The 8,791-nt window shown below is 35.5% G+C and overlaps 1 long non-coding RNA gene across 1 annotated transcript; it reads left to right on the top strand.

The window, feature by feature from the left end:
* Positions 1-4,222: 4,222 nt before the first annotated feature.
* LOC130464976 (uncharacterized) lies at positions 4,223-5,614 on the top strand. Its single transcript, XR_008925274.1, has 3 exons — positions 4,223-4,351; positions 4,422-4,483; positions 5,267-5,614. It is a non-coding gene; the product is annotated as an uncharacterized lncRNA (long non-coding RNA).
* Positions 5,615-8,791: the final 3,177 nt, after the last annotated feature.

Below are 8,791 nucleotides of genomic sequence, written 5' to 3'. Positions count from 1 at the left end.
TAGGTGCGGAGTCGGTATCTGATGCTTCACCTCTCACCACTTTCTCCTGACAGGACTAAGAAGAAGTTCCTCTTTGTCTTTCCCAACTTCTAGTTAACTCGTCTTGACTTGTCCCGGCTCTAGGCCGACATTGTTAAAGGATCTTGCAATCACTTCTCGGAGGGCATGTTACAGCTGTATCTGCCATTCTGCAGTGATGTCTTGGCGAAGGCCGTGTAGCATCTGTTACAGTGATCTTGCTGAAGCAGGTCGGCTTACCTCTGCATCCATGGGTGTCACAGCTACCCGACCTTCGTTTGGTGTCGTACCTTCTGATGTAGGCTGGAAATTTATGCGAGGATGATTTCGCGAAGGGCTCCTTTCGTGTGGACGCCTTTGTCTTGAGTCATCCCTACTCTCGTGGGTGTCAGATTGCAAGTCTTCCATGATACTATACCTCCCCACAAAAAGCGCCAAATAATGTGGGAACCTTTGTTGGTGCTGATGTGTCACCCTTTCCAAGGAGTTATCAAAAGTATGCGATGACACAATCTTCGTACAACCTGCAAAACAAGAAAATTTTCAAGTAGCAATATTCCCTCCGATGCCTAAGTAAGTATTTGATAGAGAGAGAAAATATTTTAGAGAAAATATTTATGAATTATAAAATGAATTGTTTTTAAAATGTCATTCTCAATGAACTCCATATAGAAAAAGGAAAATAATGAACTTTGAAATCACTTTAAACGATTAAGAAACGAAAGAGATTTTTTAAATTGCAAACGTGAAAACTGTAAAGTTGTAGTAAATAATAAAATATTGGAAGTTTAAGGCAGTAGTTTAAAATAAAATTTTCATAAGGTAGTAAATACAAAAGTTGTGTATTTTTAAAGTAGTAAATATCAAAATATCCTTTTCAAAACGTAAATGTTAATTTCTGAAATAGTAAATGTTCAATTCCAAATAAATAAATAAATGTTCATTTCCGAAATAGTAATGTTAATTTTCATACTAGTATATTAATGTTCATCTTAAACAACACAAAACGACGTCATTTTGGATGGGGGTGCAGCCAGCTCTATCTGTACACGTGTAAAGCCAAAAAATTGTGGCTAATATGAATGAACTTACTACACGTCAATGGAATACGAAAATTGGATTTGGAACCCCAAAGTACAGATCTCTGTAGCATGTATGCGATGACACAATCTTCGTACAACCTGCAAAACTAGAATATTCCAGTAGGAATATTCCCTCCAATGCCTAAGTAAGTATTTGATAGAGAGAGAAAATTTTTTAGAGAGAAGTTAGAGCATAAATAATTAAGGTTGGTGGGAATGCATTGATCGCTCCTTCCTTGGGATCTAAACTATTTATAAGGCTAGGGTTCTTGGATTTGTTCCAGAAAACCCTAGTTATCTGATAGGTTAACCTTGGAGATAAGGACATGTGTCCTTATCAAATATGGAGGTGGAGTCTTTGAGAGGCCCATTTAGCATTTGGGCCTCTAATTTCCCCGACCCATGATTATCCTGTAATTTCCATTACAAGGCCGTTAAAGGGTCCGGAGCGTATGGCTCTTGAGATGGGAGGTTCCACATGTCGTCATTCTGATTCGTCCATGGTGGACAAGCCTTTTTGTTCACATCAAAAATTATTTATAAAATTTAAAAATATTCATGAATTATCAAATGAATTGTTTTAAAATGTCGCTCTCAATGAAATCCATATAGAAAAAGGAAAATAATAAACTTTGAATCACATTAAACGATTAAGAAACGAAAGAGATATCTTAATTTTAAAACGTGAAAACTGTAAAGTGGTAGTAAATAATAAAATATTGGAAATTTAAGGTAGTAATTTAAAATAAAATTTTCACAAGGTAGTAAATACAAAAGTGGTGTATTTTTAAAGTAGTAAATATCAAAATTTCCTTTCCAAAATAGTAATGTTAATTTCTGAAATAGTAAATGTTCAATTCCAAATAAATAAATAAATGTTAATTTCTGAAATAGGTAATGTTCATTTTCATACTAGTATATTAATGTTCATCTTAACAACACAAAACGACGTCGTTTTGGATGAGGATGCATCTACCTGTACACGGGTACAACCAAAAAATTGCGGCTAATATGAAGGAACTTACTACAAGTCAATGGATTAAGAAAGTTGGATTTGGAACCCCAAAGTACATAAGTTTTTTTTTTCCTTTTTTGATAAGCCAAAGTATTCGAAGTATTTGATTTGTATAAACACTATTATAAACCGGATCTTTCTACTGTGGTCATAATAAAGATGACCATTGCTTAGAATAAATATGGGCCACAAAAATTTGTTTTCTTTTATTTTTAAATTTAATATAAATATATTTAATGATTCTAATTGTTTTTATCTTTATATTTAAATAAACAATTTCTTTTATGGAAATGGTTTTTGTAATTTCTGAATTTTTCAAAATTAATTATTTGTATTTGCTTAAATAAATAAATAGAATAATTAGGAAAGTGAATTGATTAACTTAATTTTAGAATGGGGGTTGTAAATTTCTCTCTCCTCTACCGTTGTCCACCACGTCGTTCCTCTTCACCGACAATCGCACGACCACTCCGACCACTCCTCACCCACCGCCCACCATCCTGTGAGGCGATTGAAGTCAAGTAAAGTGGGTCGCGACGGTTTGAGAAAGATCCTAATCATTTAAATTTTGTTGGGTGGGTGGTGCGGACAGCGGATGGGCGGTTCGCAGAGAACGGTGGTTGGGTTGTCTAGCGGAATGGAGGTTGGGTGGTGTCTACGAATGGTGCCTAGTGCGGACGATGGGTGGTGCAGACGTTGGCTGGTGGGTTGTGTCGTGCGAACATATCGAGATGCAGGGTGGTAGGGAGTTGCGAGACTTGCGACAAATATTGGGGGGGGATCTGGTGGTTGCGAAGGGAAGTCAGCGGAAGTTTCGCTGGTGGTTGGGACGTGCATGACCACGTGCTGGTGGTTAGGAAGTAGTTGTGACGACGGTAGTTTGCCGGTGGTGGTCGCGATTGGAAGGAAAAATTTTGGGTGGGCAATGTCAGGCCCGAAAAAGTTCCAGTATAGAATAAGTGTATAACACAAATATGTAACGTATTACACAAAAAACAATTTTACCTTGGTGGTTTGAATTGCTACTATTGACATTTAGGTTGGGGTTCAAGCCTTGATGAAAACTCCTTTTTGAGATTTTTTGGCATTTACTTTTATACCCTCAAATATAAAAAGACAAATCTTATGTCAATTATTGTTTATATTCTTTTAATAAAATATTAAACCTTCATGTGTTATCTTATTTCAATAAATAAAAATCTTGTACATAAAGCAATTAACTTTAAAAGTGAATCACTCGCGACATTAATCTTATAAAAATGTATACTATAATCTATTTGTTTATTTGACAATATTTGTCAATTACTTTTATATTGTTTTTATTAAAATATTAAGTAAATTCTCTAGATTGTAACAAAATTAGGAGTTCCCTTATTTCCCTTCAATTCATTGAAGAAATAAAGGTAAAAATGAATAAAGAGAAGATTGAATGTCGTGAAATTAAACTTATTGATGACTATTCTCAAGTTTCTAAACCATGACGATGAGATTTCAGTATGATTAGGTTTAATTTTATAGCATGTTATTTCATTGATATAGTCATTTAATTGAAATACATTGGTTTTGCATATTAATTGAATTATATTAATTGAAATATATTAATTGAAAACAAAGGAAATATAAAACTTATTTTGAAACACTTGATCTAAAATTGTTTAGGATAACTACCAACAACGTTGATGGAACTTCCAAAACACGATATAGATTGACAATGTTGTTGGTCGGTGTATTGGTTGTGTCCATGTATGTTGTTGGTAGTTACTCATTATTATTATTTAAATCCAAATATTAAGCTCATTAAGTAAACGAGCCAAGCTCGAACACTTTCATGCTCGTCTCGTCAATATTCGTGAAGGTAATTTAATGATATATACCTTATTTTTAACAAGCTCGATTTATTTTTTACTAGCCAACAACAATGTCAATTATATCTTGTTTTGGATAGTTCCATCTACGTTGTTGGTAGTTACCTTAACTTACTATGACAAAAAGTACAGGCACGTACAATTGAAGGATGCTCAAAATTTAAATTCCTCAATTTCAATTATTTTGACGGCTCTCCAAAATTTTCATCTCTTAATCCCAAACCTTTAAAATAGAAGCTTCAAGCTTACAAACAGTATAACATGAGCCTTTCACGTGCTATCCCTTTTCTCCTTTTTTTTTTTTTTCTTCTGATCGATTTTCTGGATTGTTTTCCCTAATTCAATTTCTATCCTAAGATTCTCTATCCTAGGTTTTCTCTTTTTCTTTCATTACATCCCCGTTTAAATCTTCTACTAATTTTGTGTTTCTTCATTGTCTAGGGTTTACCATCTCTCAGTAATGGGGGAGAAGGATGCGATTTTGAAAATATGGTTTATGATGGGTATGCAATTTTTGTCTCTCTCCTCTCATCTCTTTTATCACCATCTCTATTTTTATGGGATTACTCTCTATGATACAATTTTACTCCTAAAACAAATATTTTATCTTCAGGGGTTAGCCTAGTTGTAGGTAATATGATTTAGCTAGAATGAACTTTGGATTTAATATCTTTCTTGAATTTTTAGTTTGAGTATGTTTAAGTAGGTGAAATCATCAAAGAAGAAAATTATGTAAATGTCAGCTAAGATGCAATGGTCGAGATTTTCTTTTGCTATTTTAGACTTGTATGATGGTTAAGACTTATGGATTTTGGATGTACTGGTAACCTGATGTTAATTTGAAGTGAAATTTGGACATTTTCTTAAAGCTTATACTGTCTAGAGTATGGTTACTATTAGTGCTTTTCAAAGTCTTCATATATGATCAATGTTTACACCGAGTTCAGGGATTTTAGTAATGTGGAAAGGGAGATACTAAATACTTAGTAGTTAGTATAAACTTTTATACGTTATGGTCAATGGGAAGCCGAAAATATTGGAGTGTCATATGCCCCATTCCAGTTCCAATTAACTGTTCCAGAAACACAACAGGTGTAAATCTTAGATTAGAATTCTTTTTGTTCTTATTTTGTTGTAAGATGAACTTATATGTGTTACATCACATTGAAACTGATACTTATATGAAATAAAGATTTGAAGTTACTGTCATGATTATGAACAAAATAAGACAGGGTTTGCGTATTTCACTATCATGAAATAATTTTGGTTGGTGTGCTTTGTAAAAGGTATTTCTGCATATTGTACTGTCATGGCAAAGAAAAGAAAAATGCAATTGAGATGTTGAGACATGGAATGGTGGATGAGGCGTAGGCAATTACCATCCACTCTGAGACGTAGAGTTAGTCACTTTGAACGTTATAGAGTTGGTTGACTACAAGAGGAGTTGATGAGATGGAGTTAATAAAAGGCTTGCCTGAGGGGCTTCAACACTTCCTGTAACTAATAAAATAAATCTATTCATGTCTAGCTTTCAGATGATTACTTTAACTTTGTAACTTGTAGGTGAGATGCTCATTGTAATATGTTAATGTCAAAACTTCTTGTAACTAATAAAATAAATCTATTCATGTCTAGCTTTCAGATGATTACTTTAACTTTGTAACTTGTAGGTTCCACTATTTCATTGCTTGGATGATCTTATCCTCGACAATATATGTGACATAGTCAAACCACTAATTTAGTGGAAAGATGAAAAGGTATTTGACTACATTAAGTCATACATCTTATTACCTTCATTACTCAATAAAATGAGTTTCAAGTGTTTCGTAAGAAAACTTTGGCCAATGATATGATTAATGCGATAATAAAATAATATGACTAATTGTATTTTACCTAGATCATGAGAAAGGAGATCTAGTTCATAGTTCGTGGGATAATAAAAAGCAACCAAAACCTAAGCAAAGGCCAAGTAGCACAAGACATTCTACAGTCGTTCCTGGGTGATGAGTTGTTATCTTGGAGCCCTCGAAGACCATTGTAGAGACGAAGGATGCGTGACAGACTTGGTTCTAGCGTTCTATATCATCAGCTGAAGAAGTGAATTTTAATTACAGATTCAACTCCATAAGCTTCAGAGGGAAGGAAGTTTGGGTTGTTGGTAAGCCTGCAATTCTTTTGTACACTAATTATTTTGGGAAGAACCTGTGGCAGTGGAGTACCCATTTTGATATTTGTCCCTTGCATTGCCTTTCTACATTACACGATGCTTTATTTTGCGAATTTTAAGTCAAAGAGGGTGACTGGCTAAAGTCGTATCACCTTATCAAAAATAAACCTAAGTCCACTAGCTAGGTAGCAAGGGAAGTCAGGATCAAATCCACAGGAAAACAGTGTTCTTTCTACTATTAATCAACTAATCTAGACTATTGGGAAACAAGAGTTGGTTGGTTTGTATACTAAAACTACGACAGTAATTAAACAATTAAGAAATCAGATATTAAAGAATCTATGGCATAGGTTCACCAACAAATAACAATCCAGGATGATAAACGATTAGCAATAATCAATAACACAATTAATTAGACTAGCATGCTCTCTCGAATCGATACTAATCATAGATTCTTAGAATTAATGGGCTCTCGCTACGTATTAATCCTAATTCCACCTATTGACACAAACCTAAATATCAAATTACATCTCTCGAATCTTAACTTGATATTGCATGACTATCACAATTAAACCTGCGCAAATCTAATTGCATAGTGAAATAAACCAATCAATAGGAATCAATCACAATACCAACAATCACAATTATTCAATCATCCCTTCATAATTATTCATGGATCCCCAAAACCCTAGAAAAGTAACTACTCGCACATAATAAAGGTAGCCAAAACAATATTAATCAATGGAGAAATAATTAGAATAATTGATAAAGCAAGTAAAAGAAATTAAATTGAATAAACAAACTTTAGATTGAAATAGTACCTAAATGAAGAACAAAAGAAGAACTCAAAAGTTGGAGCTTTAAATTCGAATAATAAAACTAAGTGTAGAGAATTTGAGAGAAAACTAAGATAAAACTAGGTGCTAATGCTAGAATAATAAGATGTCCAACTTAATTTACTAAGGGCTATATTTATAGTTTTGCCCATAAAGCCCAACAAAAACCGGAAATAAACTAAAGTAAAACGCGCAGAGGTTGTCATCGCCCAGTCGGGCAGACGGCCGCCCGCCGGGCGAAAAGCTCGAGGACCGCCCGTCGGGCGCAGGTCTGCCCGCCAGGCGGATTGTGATGCTCTATGAAATTTCGACACGCGCACGGTCGGGCAGCTTCCGCCCGCCGGGCGAATGGAATCCTTGCTCTCCTTGTATTCGCTGCGCGCCCGCCTGTCATCGGGCATGGGCCGCCCGCCGGACGCCCGTTGACTGCAGCAGCTCCCACTTGCTCGCCCGATGGGCGAAAGGAGATCAACCGGGCGAAAAGCTTAATGCACTGTCCTTCGCCCGTAACACCGAGTCTAACTTCCGGGGCTCAACCATAAGCATCTAAGGCTCCCGCAAGTCGACGATAGTCGTCCCGAACTAACACGGGATCACGTAGTGGCCTAAATTACCATGAAACGAGCCTAAAAAGGCCAATTTCTCACCAAGTAATCCTGAAACTCAAGGCACACTTAATAACACATATCAGTACTAAAGACGGCTCCTAAGAGCTCATTTGATGCATAAAGAGTACTAAGGGACGGTGGAAAAACTCTATATAAAATGCACATATCAAACTCCCCCAAGCTAGATCCTTGCTTGTCCCTAAGCAAGGAAATCATCGATGAATATAAGATCAATTTCACCCCTAACATATTTCAAAACGAGAGACATAATTCAAGGCAAAATTTAACGAGCATGCATCAATGTCAACCAATCAAATCCACCCAACCACAAATCCTCCCTAACAATTGTCACGCAAAGCGAACCACAAGTGCACAATGGAATTCAAGACTAGTGCTCACACACTCGTCACTCGTTCGCTCTCCTCCCAACATGTAAGTGAACAATGCCCTCCCAAATTCACAACACTCGTGTGTCTAGAAAAACAATACACTCAACCTAGTAGTCGACTCGAAATGTGTCATGTCATAACTTGCATTGATAAACAACTACTTTCATATTAATATGACTCTATGCACAAAGGTTGGAAGGTCTTCAAAGCTTGTAATGATAGGCTTAGGTAAGGGTGCGGTAAATTTGGGTAAAATATGAGCTTAAAGCCTTGGCTTTGGGGAGCATAAATCCTAAATATAACCATGATCAACCAAAATAATGACCATAACTCTCCCACTCAACATATGACAAAACAACAAATAACCAACACCATACTTTCTTGCCTTTTTCACAATTATAACCAATACTCATAAGGATATGAACTTACAAAACTTGAGTGAAATAATACTTTGAAAATTTTCTGAGAGTAATAGATTTTTCTCTTTGTTTTTTTTTTCAATCTCTCTCTTTTTTTTTCTTTTAGAAACCTTCACATTTTCTTATTCTTCTCATCTCTTTCATTTTTCAACTCTTTTTTTTTTCTTTTTCAACAACAATCATGATAAGAAGAACTCCCTTTTTCAATACTCAATACGCTCAAAATGTACCACACTACAACTCCCTCACCTCACTACTATTAGCTCCCCCAAGCTAGGCTTGGGACTAGTAACCAATGGGGCTTTCACGGGTTTGCAATATGGTTGGTCACTGAATAAAGGGCACAAGCACAACATGGGTAGAAGAAGAGGGAACAAATGTATCTAAATTCA

Source organism: Spinacia oleracea, unplaced genomic scaffold, assembly GCF_020520425.1.
Source record: "Spinacia oleracea cultivar Varoflay unplaced genomic scaffold, BTI_SOV_V1 SOVchr0_020, whole genome shotgun sequence".
Classification (NCBI taxonomy): domain Eukaryota; kingdom Viridiplantae; phylum Streptophyta; class Magnoliopsida; order Caryophyllales; family Amaranthaceae; genus Spinacia; species Spinacia oleracea.
The sequence above is the reverse complement of the archived record's forward strand: the minus strand, read 5'-3'. Positions and strand labels throughout refer to the sequence as shown.